This window comes from Molossus molossus, unplaced genomic scaffold (genome assembly GCF_014108415.1).
Source record: "Molossus molossus isolate mMolMol1 unplaced genomic scaffold, mMolMol1.p scaffold_m16_p_12, whole genome shotgun sequence".
Lineage (NCBI taxonomy): Eukaryota > Metazoa > Chordata > Mammalia > Chiroptera > Molossidae > Molossus > Molossus molossus.
The window spans coordinates 95,155,208-95,175,432 of record NW_023425347.1 but is presented as its reverse complement, the minus strand read 5'-3'; the positions used below and the strand labels follow the sequence as shown (position 1 = coordinate 95,175,432).

At 53.3% G+C, this 20,225-nt stretch overlaps 1 pseudogene; it reads right to left on the bottom strand.

Moving 5' to 3' along the window:
- Positions 1-11,412: 11,412 nt before the first annotated feature.
- On the bottom strand, positions 11,413-11,501 carry LOC118627354 (annotated as a pseudogene).
- Positions 11,502-20,225: the final 8,724 nt, after the last annotated feature.

The following is a 20,225-nucleotide window of genomic DNA, read 5'->3' as shown; positions in this document are numbered from 1 at the left end:
CCCTCCTTCCCCACTAACCTCCCCTGTGTTGTTTTGCCGGGGCGGCCGCAATGAGGTGCCGGGGGCTTAAACATCCGAAACTCCCTGTCTCACAGTCCTGGGGGCCGGAAGTCCAAAATCGAGGGGTCAGCAGGGTTGGTTTCTTACGAGGCCTCTCTCCTCAGCGTGTCGATGGTCATCTTCCTGCTGTGTCCCCCAGTGATCTTCACGCTGTGTGTCTGTGTCCCCATCTCTTCGAAGGACAGTCATATTGGATCAGGGCCCAGTGATGACCTGGTGTTAACTTAGGCCCTCCTTTGAAGTCCCTTCTCCAAGTACAGTCACAGTCTGAGGCACTGGGGGCTGGGGCCTCAACACATGGATTTTGAGGGCTACAGTTCAGTGTGCCACACTGCCACGCCTTGGTTCAGTCAACTTGTCCTGGATTTCAGTGACTTGACCCTAAGGACTCCCAGTGAAGCTACCCACTGTCACAGGAGCCCATGTGACTCCTGTCCTAACTCCCACATCCAGCATACTGTGCGCACACGTGCACACACGTGCACACACGTGCACACCCTCCCCTGCGTGTCAAGCGTTCTGCCTGCACTGCACAGGTCAACGTGGACGGGTGAAATAATCCTGGATTCTTTTTTGTAACTGACCCAATCTTCCCAGCTAGAGCTACCCTCCCCGGAGCCCGTGACATTACAAAGTCAGAGGCCACCCTGTGTCTCCTCGCTGCTGTGTCACCGTTTGAACACCCTGAGTGAGGAATGTCCCCCTCGTTCGGTGTCCTGATGGGGTTCCACTCCTCTGTGTCCAGGCCGGGGTCTTCTCCAGGACCATTGGCTCTAGCTCACAACCAAGGTCAGTCCGGAGCGGAGGGCGGAGCCAATGTCTCCCCGATGACCCCGAGCTTGAGGACACCAGAAGCAGGCCTCGCCAGGAGCCCGCAGAGGCCCGCGGCACAGCATCGTCCGAGGGAGAGCCGCGGACCAGTCTCGGCCTCAAATAATGGACAAAAAGATGCCTGTTGCGTGGAAGTGGGTGTCATGAGGAAGACAAAGCAGAATATACCACGGGGGACACGCGTTAGGTAGCCAAGGGGCCGAGGGCAGGACCGTTGGCTCCCCCTTCCCCAGAAACCACCGTGTCTGTGGCTTCTCGACCACTTAACCCAGTGAACCCCAATGTCAAGGTCATCGGTGGCCTCTGACTGTCTCGCGGAAGACATCAACCCCTTTTGCAGAAGCACCCTCTCGGTTACATCAGAGTGCAGGAATTGCGGGGTACCGACTATATTGGGGGGAAGCAACATACAGTGTCACCGAGATGTCTCCAAACCCACGTGGACAGTCCTCTGAGGCCGGGTTCCCCAGGACTGCACATCCTCAACCTTCTGATGACCTCGTGTCCCAGCCCGTCCAGGCTGCGGTGAGAGAGCGTCCTGGGCCGGGGGCTCACACACGGGAGACCACTTCTCAGGCTCGGAGGCTGCACGAGCAGGCCGGTGCCAGCAGGCGGGCCAGGTCGCACGTGGCAGTCTGTCCTCCTGGTGCAAGGGGCGAGGGGCTCTCTGGGGCTCTTGTAAGGGCCCTAATCCCATTCACGGGGCTCCACCTTCATGACCTAGTCCCCTCCCAAAGGCTCCACCTGCGAATACCTCACCTTGGAGGTTTCGATAGATGAAGTTGGGGGTGGGGTAGAATACACTGAGTCCGTAACGCTTAACATGTATGTACTTGACATTTGGCTCAGGCCCGACATTGCTACCTACTTCTGTGAAACCACAGAAACACACGTACATACCTATGCACATATATGTACCAAGTATATGCACATATAGGGACCAAGGATACACAAAGATACAAATAGCCATCACAGCAAGGGCTTGTGTGCGTGTCCCCCACGATCAGGCCACACTCCGTCAGGGGTAGAAGTGCCATGTGGGGAACACTGCTCTGTGACATCGGCTTGCAGTCGTCCGTGACGGCAAGCTCACTACTCCGCCAGTCAGTCTGCACCCTTCCCAGCTGCAGGGGTTGGAAGAGGTTTGCTCCGCAGACTGCCTCTGGACCCCAGCTCCCTCTAGCACAGGAGGGCCTATGCCTGAGCTGGCATTTCTTAAGGGGCACACGCACCTCCCTCCCCAAACACCTCTTCCCCCAGGCCTTCTCCAGGTCCCTCTGCTCTTCCTCTCCTGTCCCCTTCCTCCTCCCCCTCTGGACATTCCTTTATAAATATGTCACTGAAATCACACACAGTGCTCCCAACAGATCCAAGCCTTGGGACTGTTCATAGAGGACACTTTGCTAAGGGTTAGTGCTTTACGCACGACCTCACTGAGTGCTCAGAACAACCCCAGCAGACTCTTAGCTCCACTTTATAGAAGTGGGAAGAAGTTAAAACATGGCCCAGGGTCACACAGTTGGTAATAGTCAGAGTAGGACTTGAACCCAGATCTTAACCACTATATTATATCCTTCCCTAACCTGGGTATTATGCTTCCAGTAATACGACCAAATACAGCGTCAGCTTTTTAAAGGACGTCCACATCCCACAGTTGTCTCACTTAACTTGTGGACAGCTGAGTCCGTGGTGTTCAAGTCAAGCTGTCACGGGAGCGGCGGAAGGCGTCTCGTTAAGAATGCCGATCCCCAGATTTCCAAACCTAGTAATTTAGACTTTGCAGGTAAGGCTTGGAGATCTACATTCTAAAGCTAAAATGCAGTTTTCCAGGCCTCAGAGTTTATGATGCAGTAGGAGTGGAGCGGGGCTGGAGCATCGGTATGTTTCAAAACCTCCTGGGGTGATTCTGAGACACAGCCAGGGTTTGGGCTCTTGCCCTCCCATAACCAACTCCAGTAGAGACAGTTCTTGGGCCATTGCAGCCTGAGGTCCCACCACTCTCCACTAGATGGCGAAATGATACATCGCTCAGCCCCAGCCCAGCCCAACCCCGCTCAGGAAGCAGGGAACCAGCCTACATCACCCAGAGATCCCTCCCAAGAGGTGGGGCTTCAAGGGGGCAGGCCCCTTATGCTCCCTGCAACCAGAAGAGAGTAGTTCTTGAAAAATGTCTGTTTCCCCCATGGAAGGCAAGAAACAAGTCTTCAGTGGGACAAGAACATTTGGAAGCTGATCTCAGGACAAATCAGAACACCTGTTGACCCACTGGGATTCTCTCCCAGCCAGGAGGCCTGGATGCCCAGCCCAGTAGTGCTCAGGGTGACAGGCTGCCCAGCGGGAGGCAGGCCGAGAGATGAGGCCTCCACCAACCGCCAGGCCCTCCTCTGTTGATGCAACTCCGGCTGCTTCCTGCCTCTGAAAGGTGCCAGGCTGGTGGCACAGGAGCCCAACACCTACCACCTGCTGCAAGGCAGCTGGAGAGCAGACTCTTTCTTTCTTTTTAATCCTCACCCAAGGACATTTTCCATTTTTGTTCAGATAGAGTGGGAGGGAGGGAGAGAGAGAGAAACATCAACATGAAAGGGATACATCGACTGGTTGTCTCCCACACCACCCCAACCAGGGCCAGGGATGAATCGCAACCATGGTACGTGCCCTTGACCGGAATCGAACTCGAGACTCATTGGTCCGTGAGCCAATGCTCTAACCACTGAGCAAACAACCAGGGTAAGCAGGATACTTTCAAGGCCATTGTTCTAGGGAGAGAGGGCTATAAAAACAGCCCCACAAGACGCTGTGGGCAGCCCGGAGGGAGTCAGACACACAACTGGGGCACCTGCAGAAGGCCCATAAACTTCACCTTGCCCAACCACCTGCCTCCTCCTCGTGTTCCTACAGAATAAATGAGACTTCCTCCTGCCCCTGGGCAAGGAGGGCCTCTCCCTGTCGGTACCAGGACATTGCAGGGACAATCAGGCCGCCAGGTGTGGGGTGTGGACAGGGCGAGACCCTGGGGCAAATAAAGATAGATATGTAGAAGGACACTGGTGGGCTGATAATGGCCCCCAAAGATGTCCCATTCTAATCCCCAGAAACTGTGACTGTTACCTTGCATGGTAAAGGGAAATTAGGGTTGCTAATCAGCTGATCTTTTTCTTTTTTTTTTAGTATTTTTCCTTTATTGATTTTAGAGAGTGAGGAAGGGAGAGGGAGAGAGAGATAGAAACATCGATGAGAGAGAACATTGATTGGCCACCTCCTGCACGCCCCCTACTGGGGATCTGGCCCACAACCTGGGCGTGTGCCCTGACCAGGAACCGAACCAGCAACCTCGTGGTGCATGGGTCGACGCTCAACCATTTGGCCACACCGGCCGGGCAGCTGGTCTTAAAGCAGGAAGATGATCCCATTCTCGGATTGTCTGGGTGGGCCCGAAGTAATCACACGGGGCCTTAAAAGTAGACCGAGGCCGAAGAGGAGAGTGGAGAGGGCTGTGTCCGTGGGAGGTCAGAGTGATGCGATGTGCACAGAAGCCTCCACCACTGCTCCGGGCTCTGCAGATGAAGGCACGTGGGCACTTCTGCTCCGGGCTCTGCAGATGAAGACACCTGGGCACCACTGCTCCGGGCTCTGCAGATGAGGCACGTGGGCACCTCTGCTCCGGGCTCTGCAGATGAAGACACCTGGGCACCACTGCTCCGGGCTCTGCAGATGAGGCACCTGGGCACCTCTGCTCCGGGCTCTGCAGATGGGGCACCTCTGCTCCGGGCTCTGCAGATGAGGCACGTGGGCACCACTGCTCCGGGCTCTGCAGATGAGGCACGTGGGCACCACTGCTCCGGGCTCTGCAGATGAGGCACGTGGGCACCACTGCTCCGGGCTCTGCAGATGAGGCACGTGGGCACCACTGTTCCTGGCTCTGCAGATGAGGCACGTGGGCACCTCTGCTCCGGGCTCTGCAGATGAGGCACGTGGGCACCTCTGCCCCGGGCTCTGCAGATGAGGCACGTGGGCACCTCTGCTCCGGGCTCTGCAGATGAGGCATGTGGGCACCACTGCTCCGGGCTCTGCAGATGAGGCACGTGGGCACCACTGCTCCGGGCTCTGCAGATGAGGCACGTGGGCACCACTGCTCCGGGCTCTGCAGATGAGGCACGTGGGCACCACTGTTCCTGGCTCTGCAGATGAGGCACGTGGGCACCTCTGCTCCGGGCTCTGCAGATGAGGCACGTGGGCACCACTGCTCCGGGCTCTGCAGATGAGGCACCTGGGCACCTCTGCTCCGGGCTCTGCAGATGAAGGCACGTGGGCACCACTGCTCCGGGCTCTGCAGATGAAGACACCTGGGCACCTCTAGCAGCTGGAAAAGATAAGGAAACAGATTCTTTCCTGGAGCCTCCTGAAGGATCGGCCCTGCCTGGACTGTCAGCCCAGTGAGACCCAGGTCCGACTTCTCATCCACAGAACTGTAACACAATCCGCCGAGCTGTTTGTTACAGCTGTCGCAGGAAACTCATACACGGGCAAGGCGGCAGGTGGAAGTCGGGCACACTTGCTCCTCGGCTCAGCCTTGCTGGGTGATGGAAAGGCCTCCGTTTCAAGGATCGGTGAGTAGTCTGAGTAACAGGCACGTTGCACGCTGTGGGGAAGAGGAAAAGCCAGCACCAAACCCGTGTTCTTTCTAATGTCCGTGGTCACAGAGTGGTGCCCCGGGGAGGCGAGCGGGTTCTGAAATGGCTCCAACACCTCACCTCCGGGGGAGGAGGCCTGGGCACACCTGCCAACACTCGTTCCTCCGGGCCCTCTTCTCCCGTCCTCAGCAGGCTGGGCCCTGCTCCTTCCCACCCCCAGCTCCTGACCCTCCTCGGCCAGGGACGTGCAGGTGCAAGAACAAGACACTCGTCAGGAATCTTCTAGAATTGCCCAAGATGGGACGAGTCTCCTAAGCAGCGGGAGCAGCCAAGGTTCCTGGGACCCTCTTGTTTCTTGAGCTGGCCAGCTCAGGGACAGGGGAGCTGGCTGAGGGGCCTCTGTCTTTCTCATGGACCGTGGAGTTGCCTGGTCTGATGAGGACACATCACAGATGAGCTGATGTGGCATGCCCAAGGTCACACAGCTTGCTGGGGTCAGAGCCAGGACGGGCCAGGACTGAAACTAACAGTATCTCACTCTTCCTTTTGCAAAAGATGTTTTCTTGATTTTTAGAGAGAAAGAAAAGGTGAGGGAGGGAGAAAGAGAAACATCAATGTGAGAGTGATACTTCGGTCGGCTGCCCCCTGCACACCCCCTACTGGGGATCGAGCCCACAACCTGAGCATGTGCCCTGACTGGGAATCAAACCAGCAGCTGACAACCTTTCGGTGCACCGGATGAGGCCCAACCAAGTGAGCCACACCAGCCGGGGCTGGATCTCACTCTTAATCCCAGAAGAGAGAACAGCTCTATGCTCATTGACTGAAGAAGGGATCCCCAAAGCAGTAGTGGCCAGACTGTGCTCCACGGAGCCCAAGAGGGTTCAGAAGTCCCTCAAGCAAACCTAGGGACATGAGAGCCACACAGGACTGAGCAGGGGTGATTCTAGACAGGCCATGACATTCACTTATATCAGGCCCCGCCCCGCCCCGCCCAGGAGCACGGCCGGAAGACAACAGGATTCAGCACCCAGGGACCTGCCTTCAAGTTGGTCCCACCACTTGCCACCGGCATGACCTTGGCCTAGATGATAGCCCAAGCTCAGTCGTCCCATCTGGAAAAGGGGCACAGGAGTAGTTGCACCTTTCTCTCCCTGCATTGTTGGGGAACTGGATGAGACCCCCGAGAGGAGCCCCACGACCAGCCAAGCCATTTAAACGCTGCATGTATTGGTCACAGCTGAGCTCATCCTCCACCCACGCGCCAGACCTCCGGCCAGAAGCGGCTGTCGCTGGGAGGGGCAGGTGGAGGTGGAGAGTCTGGGATGCTCTCTGGAATGGAAGCAATCATGCTGGGAAGTTCACATATTCGTTGCTCAGACGCGTACCAAGTTCCTAACCTGGATGGGCCCCCGGGCCTGCTGCGGGCAGGGAGGGACCGTGGAACCTCTCCTCTCGTGGGTGCACGTTCTCCCAGAGACCCGGATCTAGTAAGTTCCATGAAGAGCAACGAGAACTCTCACGAGCCACCCAAGGCCCTGGCCTCCTGGGGTCTCCGGGGGTCCCCCTTTGTATGCACGGGGAGGCAGAACAGCTGCCCTCTTGAACCTGAGTCTGAGAAAAGTGGGGGAAAGGGGAGAGGGGTGTCAGTGCCGAGCAGAAGGGGCCTAGGCTGGTGGCCGGAGCCCGGGCCTCTGATTGGCCACGAGATCCCGGGCGTAGGAGCCACAGCCTCTGCGGGTCTCAGCTTCTCATCCAGAAATGAACCAGCTGGACCAGGCAGCCCTGACGGTGGGGATCCTAGAAACACCGGGACATTATGATGAGGACACTCGGCCCAACAGACCCTGAACTCGGCTGCGCTGGGCTGCCTGTCCCAGGGGCGCTGGGAGGCAACCCCAGGCCCCTCCCTCAGCTCTGCTCCTCTGCCCTGGAGGTGTCACTCTTCAGAGGCTCATCCCCGAAGTCCTCGAAGCTCTTCTTGACAAGTGTGGCCCCAGCGACTGATTATGCTACAGAGCACGCGGGGCTGCTGAGCGACTTAGCACAGTTCGGACGGGTCACGACAGCCTGTGTCTGATCGCCACCGTGGGGTGAGTCTGACCAGCGGAGGGGGGATTGCAGGCCCTGGTGTCATGTCAGCCATGAGGGTCCTCCCCCCTGCCACCTGACGATGTGTTTGTCACACACCAGCTGTTCGCTGTACTAATCTTATTCTGGTTCAGGAAATAAAAGGGACTTGGAAGGCAGAAAATGGAAAGAAAGAATAAATGTACGATATGCCTAAAATATGGATTAAGAGGAAGATGCAAATATTTTTCTAAGAACATAAATTCTATTAACCCTGGAATCAGTGTTATCTTTTTCTGTCTATGATCTTAGATGAGTTATATAAGTGAAAAGTGATTCATATTGTTCTGGAACTTTCTACAGTTAGATGAACTGAGCAAATATTGGGCTTGGAAAACCACCTGGGTTTTAATAACATTGCTGCAGTAAGAAAATACATTTTTGATTTTCAGTTGCACAGCTATCGAGACACCTTTGGGATGTCACCAGCTGGTTGGTGTGGACTGGCCAGGCCCAGCAGCCTAGCACAAGACAGTTGTAGGAAACCCACACATTACTGTCCAGAAGTGATGTGTTTCATACTCCGTGACTGCCGTCACCTCTGGGGAAAGACTGGAGTTTCAACAGAAACCATGAGCCCTTTACTCTCTTGCTGATCTCGGATCTTGAATCCCCTTTGTAATCTTAGCATGGCTGTTGAAGAACTTTGGAGTGGCCTGTTTCATGACAATCTTCTCCATGCTAATTAGCCATTCATTAGAAAGGTGGGGGAAGCCAGAGAGGAGGCTGCAGAGACTGCCTAGGAGCCCCCCGACTTGGAAACTGGGTAACTCAGGCACCCAGATTCCCACTGGAAAGGGAGAGTCAGAGAACCACGGGTGGGGGGGGAGACACGGTCGTTTTTCCATCTTCTCTGTTTCTGACCTGGCGGAGAAAATGAACAAGCACAAGGGTGGAGCTAGAGAAAGGGTATTTGAGGTTACTCTGTGTGTGTGTGTGTGTGTGTGTGCGCGTGCGTGCGCGTGAGTGCAGCAGGGTGTGTGTGTTTGTGCACGTGAGTGTGTGCATGAGAGTGGCAGGGTGTGTGTGTGCGTGAGTGCGGCAGGGTGTGTGTGTGAGTGTGGCAGGGTGTGTGTGTGTGAGTGCAGCAGGGTGTGTGTGCGTTAGTGTGGCAGGGTGTGTGTGAGTGAGGCAGGGTGTGTGTGTGTGAGTGCAGCAGGGTGTGTGTGTGAGCGCATGAGTGTGTGTGTGCAAGTGCAGCAGGGTGTGTGTGCGTTAGTGTGGCAGGGTATGTGTGTGAGTGTGGCAGGGTGTGTGTGTGAGTGTGCAGGGTGTGTGTGAGAGTGTGGCAGGGTGTGTGTGTGAGTGTGGCAGGGTGTGTGTGTGAGTGTGCAGGGTGTGTGTGTGAGTGTGTCAGGGTGTGTGTGTGTGAGTGTGGCAGGGTGTGTGTGTGTGAGTCCAGCAGGGTGTGTGTGTGTGTGTGTGAGTGAGTGTGGCAGGGTGTGTGTGTGTGTGTGAGTCCAGCAGGGTGTGTGTGTGTGTGAGTGTGCAGGGTGTGTGTGTGTGAGTGTGGCAGGGTGTGTGTGTGTGTGTGAGTCCAGCAGGGTGTGTGTGTGAGTGTGCAGGGTGTGTGTGTGAGTGTGGCAGGGTGTGTGTGTCCGGCAGGGTGTGTGTGTGTGAGCACGCACCACCTTTTGTGTGTCACTGGCCCTGCGGCGTGCTGGCAGCTGCGGTCCCCCCCAGCCTCCCCGCAGGGGCACAAACCCCCCCATTTGGCATCAGGAAGCCACAGGGAGCAGTGACCGTGGGCACAGCACAGGCACAGGAGCAGAAAGCCAGCTGAGAGACCCAGACGCCCAGCAGGAAGGGTGGGCAGGTGACCTGTGTCCACCCCTGCTTTGCCCCCCTGGGAGCTGCATTCAGGCAGGAATGAACCTGAGTCACACAGCCAGAGATGGGATTGAAATCCGGGGCCTCCCGCTCCCAGGTGACAAGGCCCACAGTCCAGGAACCAATAACCGAGGGGTCACCGGCTGCCACTGTCTTGCAGGAGGCAGCCTGGGCCTCTGGCTCCGTGAGCTCCTGGCAGGGTGGCCCCAGGAGAAGGACCGTCTCCTGCCTCTGGAGTTCCGCAGCTATGTCTACCCTGGTCCCAGGCCGTGCGAATGCCTCCCAGGAGCCCCATTTTCCGAGCCTCACCTGCAGAGAGCCCTCCGTCTCCCCTCTGCACGGCCATCAGGGGATGTCAACCCGCCGTCCTGGTGAGCGCCTCCCTGCGTGCTCTGCAGTTCCCGTGACCGGCTTGGGTCTCCCCGTATTTGTCCCCCAGGTCTTGCTCTACCTCTGAAGCAGCCCCCCTTTGCCATCCCGAACTGGGACCCCGGACTATTTTTGCAGAACTGCCTGGCCGGCGCCCACAGCAGTACCTCTCCTTCCAGCAGGACGAGGGACCCACCTCAGGGAGTGACAGTGACTTGCACAGCCACCGCTCCCGGGGAGTCAGGAGCCCTTTCCGCCCCTGGCTCCGAGGCCGAGTGTGCTCACCTCAGGTCCCTCCTGTAAGGACATTTATGGCACATCTGGGCTTCCCCATGGCCCGGGTCGACTTTGCTTCATGGACTCTGGACTCTTTCAAAGGCATCTGATCCTTTTGACTTTTGCACAGCCAGACACAAGCCCTTTGGGTAAGAGGGGTTTTGCTCCTGCTTATAGGAACACCATGGACGTCTGTGAATATGTTTATAATTCCGTGTAAGGTTGGTGTGCACTCGAAGGAAACCAGTCCACCGCAGCTGCTGCTCTCCGCACAGGCCCAGGATGGATTCAGAAGGAAGGGGAGCCCGGCCGGTGTTGCTCGGTGGTTGATCGCCGACCCATGCACCATGTTCGATTCCTGGTCGGTGGGACACGTGCCCAGGTTGTGGGCCAAATCCCTAGTGGGGGCCGTGCAGGAGGCGGCCAATCGATGTTCCCTCTCCCTTCCTCTCTCTCTAAAAGCAATAAAGAAAAAAATTTAATCCTCACTTGAGGATATGTATTAAAAAAAGAAGGAAGAGGGGAGGGAGGTTGGAATGAGTGTCTGTTCCCTGCAGGCCAGTCTGGGCTCGGACCCTTAGTTGAGACTCACGGTAAGCTGCCATTGTCAGCACAAGAACAAAGTGTGTGACTTGTCAACGTGTTGTGTCACATCATGAAAGACTGATGCTAGCCTCAGAATCTGGCCTCTCTTCGGAGCCTCGGAGAACCTAGCCCAGCCCCCGGGAGCCCAGCCAGAGCCAAATACAGTCAGGAGCATTCAGTCTGCAGTTGTCCCTGGTAATGCCATCGGGTGAGTAAGGACAGAAGAATCTGTTCTCCCCCGGCAGCCATTCTGTTAGAGTAACCCCATTTGTCTGTAGAACCCCACACCTGAGGGGGAGAAATAGTTCTCAAGTCCATGCCTGGGGCAAGGAGGAAAGGCACCTCGGATTTTACTGGAATCTGAGACTATCAGGTAATGAACCCGGGTCTTTCTATGGGGGCTAGAGCAATTTCAAAGATTCACGGACTCATAAAAAGACCTTGGATCAAGTCCCCACTGCAGAATGGTGAAAGGTGCCAGCAGGTGCACCCAGGCAGGTCACCTCTGGGGGGAACCGCCTCATCTGTTGACTCCAGGGTGCCAAGCTGTGACGAAAACCAGGGTCCTCATGCAGGGGTCCTCAAGCTACACTGAGTGAGCATAAGAAACACCTGGATGGTAGTTTAAACTACAAATACCCCACCCCGGACACACTAAGCTAGCCCAGTGGTTCTAAGTGCTAGAGGCCAGGTGCAGTGGAAACACCTGGAGAATATTTTTTTTTAGGGGCCATGCTAATCTTCTCTGTATCGTTCCGATTTTAGTATATGTGTCGCCGAAGCGAGCACCACCTGGAGAATATTTTAAACCCGATGTTAGTGTCCCACCCCCAGCAATTCCGATTCAATTGCTCTGTGGCGGTACAAGGTTATCTGAGAAAAAGAAAAAAGAAAAGGAAAGGTGATCTGAGTTCACAGCCAAGACTGAACGCCGCTGATTTTCCTGCGGGCTCCCCCACGCCTCCCAGTGAATCTGTCCCTCTAAACGCTGAGCTTAGTACTTGGGGGGTTGACAATCAATGAGACCAACTCATTCCTGCCCTTCTAACACCTGACAGTGTGAGGGAAGAGCCAACCAGTAAGTAAACAAATCACTACAAAGTGCAATGTATGGCCCGGCCAGTGTGGCTCAGTGGTTGAGCATCGACCCATGCACCAAGAGGTCACTGGTTGGATTCCCAGTTGGGGCACAGGCCCAGGTTGTGGGCCCGATCCCCAGTGCAGGACATGCAGGAGGCGGCCAATCGATGCTCTCTCTCATCGATGTTTCTATCTCTCATTCTCTCTAAAATTAATAAAGAAAAAATAGTGTTTTACAAAGTGCAGTAAATGCTGTGAAGAAAGCACAGGGCACGTGGCTGATTTCCAGTAGGGAGGTCAGGGAAGGCCTCTCTGAGGAGGTGACATTTTTCAGGAGCTGAGACCTGAAAGATGCCTAAGAAATGCCAAAGAGAAGAGCTGAACAGCAAGTGCAAAGGCCCGGAGGTAGAACAGACGCAGCACAGAGCTGAAGGAGGAAGGCGGGTGAGGCTGGAGCGCACTCAAGGACCCAGACAGCAGCCTTACAGAGGTTCCATCATTCGGGTGCTTGTCGGCCTGGGGAGCAGGTAGGGCTTTGTCAAAATGCCCCCCGGGGAAAAGAGAAAGTGAAGGAGCAGATAAAGGGACATAGGAGGCAGAATCAAAGTGACCTCCCCTGCCCCAGCATGCGCTCAGACACACACACACACACACACACACACACACACACACACACCTGGCTCAAGGGCTTGGTCCTGTGTTGCAGGAGGACACAATGAGAGCTCTCCCTGGCTGACTTCGGGGAAGAGAACCTGAGGACAGATGACCAAGGAGAATGAGAAAGACACTCAGTGGCCTTTGCAAAGTGCATTTGCTTTGCATTCGCTTTGCATGGTCTCACATTAAGACCAATGTCAATCTGCCAGGAAGTCCTGTCATCCTGTCAGCGCTGCCTTCAAAACATCACCAGGACAGGTCTTCCTCCACTGTCTCTGCTTGGTCAAGCCCCATCATCTGTCACTGGATTATTGTCACAGTCCTTTAAATGGTCTCCCTGCTTCTGTCTTTGTCCCCATTTATTCTCCATGTGGCAGCCAGAGGAGTCTTTAGAAACACTAAGTCCAATTTTGTCACTCCTCTGAAAGAAACTCTCTCAAGTCCCCATCTCTCACTCTGAGTAAAACCCAAAGTCCATATGTGGCTATGCAGAGCCCCTCTGCACCCTCACCTCTCTGACCTCATCTCTCATCGTTTGCTCAATTCACTCCAGCCAAATAGTACTTCTCAATGTTTCCAGACACCCCAGGCAGGATTCTGCCCCAGGGCCTTTGCACTTGCTCTTCCCCTGCCCAGTACGCTGAGGACAAGGGGGAGGGGCTACCAAGCTGTACGATTCTGTTTATTTGAAGTTTAAAAACAGGCAAAACTAATTTATGGGGATGAAGATTAGAACTGGGGATACTTTGGGGGGTCATGGCCAGCCTTCTTGGGTCCCGAGAATGCTCTAGATTTTGATCCGGGTGGTAGCTACACAGGTGTGTACTTAGGAAAAAACTCATCAATCTGTCCACTCAAGAGTGTTGAACGTCAGTGAAGAGAAATTACACCTCAGTGAAAAAGAAAAAGAAAAAATAAGGAAAAGGCTTGGAACCAGAGGAGAGTCCCAGCACAGGGAGGCTCTCCATCACCACCCACAGGGGATTTCCACAGGCTTGGGTGGCAGTTCCCACCTCCCCGGCAGCCCACAGGCTCACTAATGCCTGGCCACAGCTTCCTCTTTCTGAGCAGCAGAGAGGACTCAGGGCCCAGCTGCTCCTGCCTGCAGGCTGCTTGTGCCCTCCCAGCACCCTCCTCCTGAGAGCCAAGGCCTCAGAGTGTGCCCCATTTCTCCATCCTTTGCCCAACTCCCCCCACAGTGTTCAGTAACCCCCAATGAGATGGCGAGGAACCCAGCCTGGCACGCTGCTCTGGGCTCTCTGCGTGAATCCACAAAGCACCCATAGTTGGGTCTCTCTCTGGCGCCAGGACTGTACACTTGCCTCCGAAGTCGTAATTCTGCTGAGACCGGTGACGCATCATCCCACCCCCTCCATGACCCAGAACAGTTTCATTGACCTTGGGAATGTTTCTCCAAAAAAGAATAAGCGCCTCCTTTTACAGAGCGACTTTTCATGAGCCAGGCGTTGGTGTATTTCATACATCAACTTGGTCAGGACTATTACTAAACCCATTTTACATATGAGGAAACTGGGGCCCCGCAAGGGTAAATGACTCACCCAAGGAGCTGTACTGAGTATGGCAAAGCCGGGATTGAACCCGGGCAGCACAGCTGCAGGGCCATGTGCCTAAGCGTCAAGCTAGACCACCTCATGGGCGCGAAACTCTAAGTAAATGCCGGCCGTGTGGATGGTGCCTGGTATTAGCTCAAAGTCAACATAAGGGGAAAGAAATGCTGGTTTCCAACAGGAAAATATCACTATCCCAAATAATACAAAAATTTAAGCTTTGAATTACACTGAATTTAAAAACACACACACAAAACACTTCCCCCTTTCTGGCCAGGCAGCTCAATGGTGCTGTCTAAACCAGGTCCAGATGCCACCCCCGAGAAAATCCAAGGGCACGAGGCGGGTCTGTCTTTTCCCGCACTGACTCGGTGTTCCCAGACGCTGGGTAGGCAGAGGGCTGGAGGGACGAGCGCCTTGGTGCCCAAGTACCCAGAGGGAACAGCTTTCCTGGTGCCCCCGTGACTGGAAGTCCATGGATTGGCAGCAGGGCCCTTGGACATGAGACAGCCAAGGCGAGTGGGGGAGGACAGGGCGCTGAGCAGAAAGCCCAGGGCTGCCCTCTAAGTCTGCATTATAATTGGATTTTTGGAGAAGCGGCTTTGTCCAGCTTGCAAATTGACCGCAGCCAGCATCTACCCTCTTCCTAAACTGGATTTACCAACTCTGACTCAACCTCTTGTTCGGCCTTCCATTCTTACTCCTGCTCGCCTCCAGGGAGTACACGTGCACCGGCTGCCTGGACTTCCACCCTGCGGTTCAAGTAGGGTGCAAGGGCCGAAATATTCCATTGTGTCACTGATCCGCATCCTGTCGGTCACAGCCACCTTGCCAATCAACTGGGTGATAGGCGGGCCTTGGAAACAGTTCGACCAATGGCGTCTCAGCGCCTCCCGGTAAGGATTCTGACTGGCCCCTGCCTGTGTAGATGGGCAGGGACCTGGAAGTGCAGAGAGCAGAAAAGGTGGCATAACTTTGGTGGGAACCGAGAGGCTGAGGGGTGTGGCCCCAAGTCCCAGCTCTGCCTCTCGCTAGCTGTTGACTTGGGACAAATACTTCCTCTCTCCCTGCTGCATTTTCCATGTGAGGTTGAAATGAGATGAGGCGTATAAAGAGCTTAATTGGCACTGCACCTGGCTCGTAGGACGCCCCTCTCCATCCTCAGCATTCAGGCATTCAGGCAGCTTGTCGTCTGTCTCCAGGAAGGGGTGCCATAGCGGAAACGAGAACCAAACAGTCCTGGGAATCAAAGGAAACAGAGAGGACTGGTCTGTGTAGACAACAGAGTAGACTGGGGGTGGGGCGAGGCGCGACACAGATGCTGGGCTCCCAAGGCTTCCTGCCTCTGAAGACAAAATAAAGGTTCCCAGCTCAGGAGGAGGAAGGGGAGCCTGAAAGGAAGCGAGGGACACGGAGAATGAGGGCCCTGGACTGTGTCTCATTGTGTGTGTGTGTGTGTGTGTGTGTGTGTGTGTGTGTGTGTGTGTGTTTTCCTGTGTGGAGCCAGGGAGGGCAGCAAGGTGCTGGAATGAGCAGCATTTGATTTATCTGGGCAGATGTGTTTCTGTACCCCAGCAAGGAGCAGGAGAAAAATGGTCCCCAGGAACTCAAAAGTGGCGCAGAAGTAGGAAAGAGTGAGGGTTGCCAACCAAAGTGTCTAGAGGGACCAGGCAGATTTTGTAAATGAACAAATCCAGGCTGGGTGCACCATAGGGAATGGCAGGGGCTCTGGAAACCCCACAAGGGGGCATGCCTGGTCCAAAGGGACCGCCACTGCTTAGCTGGGCTTCTGACCCACTGGGATGTGTGCCCAGAGCGATCTGCTCCAGCTGTCTAGATTCTTAACGTGAAAATTCCCATTTCAAATATTGCCAATGAATTTCCTAAAACACCATATGGGCCAAATAAAATATATCTGTGGATTACGTGTGAATCAGAGGATGCCAGACAGTGACTTGTTGTTTTGCCAGGTTTCCCTTGGGCTTAGCATGTTGTGGGAGTTGGGGTGAGGGACAGCACAGCATGGACTTGCAGGGGCCAAGAGCCAGCAGCCAGTCTGGGGACTTAGGTGGGTAGCATCTGTACCAGATGCACCCCTGGGGGTTTTGGCAGGACATAAGGCTTCAGAATTTAAAAGGGAGAGGAATATTTCTGCCACCTGGCAGAATATGGGCTCGGGAGATAAATTTGGCTGAGTCATGGAAAAAGTTATACTTCCTGCTGCTTAACTGTGTGGTCTGAATCTCTCACCTCCTCTGGTAATCTGGGGAATTTAACTATTTTCATGCTGCACATGTTTTTGAGATCCTTCTCCCTCCTATGAATTTAATTGTTTCATTTATGTATCGTTTGGGTTGAAATCTGTATTTAGAAATAATTATACATTCACAGGAAAATAGCAAAAAAAAAAAAAAAAAAATTACAGGAGGATCTTGTGTGTGCGTGCCAGCCTTCTCCAGTGGTAACATCTTACATAATTATTGTATCACAGACAGGAAACTGACAGTGGTATAATCCATAGGGCTTACTCAGATTCATGTTTCACATGTATTCATCTGAGTGTGTGTGTGTGTGTGTGTGTGTGTGTAACCAGCATCTCAATCAGAACTGTTCCATCCCCACAAGCTCCCTCATGCTAGTCCACTAAACCACCTCCATCCATCCCTCACCACCACCCCATCCCTACCCACTGGCAATGTTCTTCATCTCTATAATTTCAAGAATAGTATATAAATGAGATCATACAATACGTAGCCTTTTGAGATTGGCTTTTTTTACTCAGCATGACCCTCTTGAAATCCATCCAGGTCAGTGAATACATTGATCATTTGTTCCTTTTTATTGCTGTGTAGTATTCCATGGCATAGATATACCACAGTTTAAACATTCACCTACTGAAGGGCATTTAGGTTGTTGTCAGTGTTTGGCTATTATGAATCCTTATGTATTTGTAAAATTAATTTCAAAAATGTCCACCAGTGGAAGCTGAGTCCTGAGTTTGGACAGAAGCAGTATTTTCTGTGATCCCGCAGTCATGGAAGTTTGGTAGGTTTAGGAGTGGCCACGTGACTCAGTTCTGGCAAGGGGCTTTCAAGGAAGTTTACTGGGATCTTCTGGGAATGGTTTCATCATCGATGAAAAGGGACGCACAGGAAGGGAGTGTGAGAGCATGGAGCATGAGGGGCGATGATAAGGAGGCTGAGAAATCAGAAGGGCCCACCTGACTGTGAAGTGCTCGTGTGCCCTTGTCAGGGAGTCTGGACTTGGCACGGAGGGCACTGAGGAACCGTTGTTCAGATGTTTCATGCTGCTGACCATGCAGCATGGAGAATGATTCAAGGGAAAAAGCTCAGGAGCAGGACACCAGTGAGGAAATAGCTGGATGAGTTGCACTGATGACGAGATCAGAGGGTGGTTCTATGGGATGGGGCACAAAGGAATGTGGGGTGATAAGGAGATAGAAGTGCTGGCTGGCTGTGCTCAGAGGTCTCAGAACGTGTGTGTGTGTGTGCCCTAATGCCCTGAGGTCCTCACTAGCTCCATTCTGGGCTGTCTGATTCGTCTGCACAGGCCCCCTTGCACTGGTAACTCAGGTAGAGATGTATTTCTTGAATGAAAAATTTTCAGGAAATAGGATGAAAAGTGTTTCATTTAAACTAATGGTTCAATTCTCCAATGTTACTTTGTACTATCTGAGCACAGTTTCTCTGCTACATAGACCTGATCCAACCTTCAGAGAGGTGGGGCCATATGTCACAGGTGACATCTGTACATAAGACATATCCTTTCCCAGTGACTAATGTGAGCTGTTTCAGAGGAAGGCCAGGTTACAAGTACAGGGACGTATGTGATTTACTGCTGACTCCGTCAAGAGTCACACAGCAGGACATTGCTCAGCTGCTCAGGGGTTTAGAAATGAGCTGTCATAAAGAGTAAGTAGGAAGAGGAGGGTCACCTGCTCAGAAAGAAGCAAAAGAAAAGAATAACATGTGGGGGAAGATAAAGGAGGGTGCACTCCCGGTGGACAATACAGGTGACTCCTAGACTCCTTTTTTTCTTAGTTTTTATTATTAATTTAACACATTCTTATTGGGAAAAAAAAAGCCTCCCCCATTACACACACACACACACACACACACACACACACACACCCCACAGCCCTCTTCTCAATTTCTAAGGGTAACCACAGTTTGACTTGACCCCTCCCACATTCTCTCCAGGCGTAATCAAATGTATATGTGTCTTGATATTAAAAAAACAACAACACACATTTGTGTGGCATCATCATGCTTAGTCTAGTGCCTTTCTCAGGAAATGATACATCTTGGATATTCTTTGTCAGAGCTACCTCCTTTTTCATGACTGCATAGTATTCTAGCAGGAGCCTGCATCATAGTTTATTCAGCATCTCTCCTACTGGTGGCATTTAGGTTGGTTCCAATTTTTCACCATAATCAGCAATGAGAAATCCTTGAACATGTGTTCTTGAGCCCATGTTTGAGTTGTGCATGATGACATATTCCTGTAAGCAGATTTTCCAGCTTCACTTCATGGCAGATGGGTGTCTAGTCACTGACTAGAGACAATTCAATATTTTACTTTATTATTTTTAAGAAGCTTCCTTTTTTATTGATTGGTTTTAGAGAGAGAGGAGGGAGGGGAGGGAGAGAGAGAGAGAGAAACATCAATTTGTTGTTCCATTTATTTATGCATTTATTGGTTTATTCTTGTATGTGCCCTGAACCCGCAATGCTCTAACCAACTGAGTGCCCCACCAGGGCCAACAGTTCAATACTTTACATTAGTCATTTGCTCACTTAGCAAGAGCAAATGCTCAGAACAGCATCGTCTCTTCTTAAAATCGAGACTTTCAGAACTAGACGGGCTAATGTGCCAAACAACTCATTTACAAAGCACTTTGTCACATTCTGGTTCACTGCTCCTCATATTGATCCCTCGGAGTAGGTATTATTAACATCACTGTTTGACAGATGAGGAAACAGGCTCAGAGAGGAGGAGACATCTGCCCAAGGTCACACAGCTCATTATTGGCAGAGACCTCCGAAACCCAAGACAGGTCTGATAAAACCCTGCCTTCTTTCTAAACCATAATACATGGTGCCACTTAGGAGAAGAGCTGTATGGTGGACAGCCAGCTGAAAAGGCAGGTGAAGTGAACATTTTCCTACATGGCTGAGCTTGCAGGATGTATTAGTTTCCTGCTGCTGCTGTAACAAATGACTGCAAACTGCATGGTTTAGAACAACACAGGCTTATTATCTCACAGTTCTGAAAGTCAGAAGTCCAGACTCGCTCTCACTAGGCTAACATCAAGGTGTCAGCAGAGTGCGCACCTTCTGCAGGGTCTAGGGGAGAATCCATTGCTGACCTTTGCCAGCTTCTAGAAGCTTCCCACACTCCTTTGCTCATGGCTCCCTCCGGCCATCGCATCACTCTGACCTCTGCTTCTGTCGTTACATCTCCTTCTCTGACTCTGACCCTCCGGCCTCCCTCTTATAAGAATCCCTGTGACTGTATTAGGTCCAGCAAGATCATTCAGGAGGATCTCCCCATCTCAAGATCCTTTACTTCACCATATCTGCAAAGTCTCTTTTGCCACGTAAGGTAGCATATTTGCAGGTTCTGGAGATTAGGATGTGAACATCTTTGTGGTTTCTTTTCCACTTGGTGCAAGGCACACAGTTACGGGGGGTCAGGTAGGCTGGTGCGTGGCTTGGGTAGTAAAGAATGGGGCTCCCTCACCTCCTTTTTGGTGTTTTGCTGTTTTGATATAAAAGAACCCACTGCTTCCGCTTGCTGCGGCCTGCCTAGTATATGGGTGGGGTGACAAAGGGGGAAGGGCGGTGGAGAGGAGGGGTGGGGGAGGGGCTCAAAAGCGCCTAGTGCCTCTGGAAGTCTGGTGACTGGTGGTGGCCACTCAGGATGGGGGTCCAGCATTGCCAGGCTGCTTCCTTGTGGCTCCCCGACCCAGGTCACAGGGGACATGCTGCCGGAGGCCTGGGGAGATTCCGAGTGTTCTGGGGGCTCCAACACTGTGGCCGTGAGCCAGAGAGTGGACTTCCCAAAAAGGAAGCTCACCCCCAGTGACCCAGACTGGCCTTGGGGAGACCAGGCTGGGGGCGGGGTGGCTTCCTCAAGGGACTCGACACTTCTGCAGGATCTGTTACTGGAAGTGGAACCCAGGCAG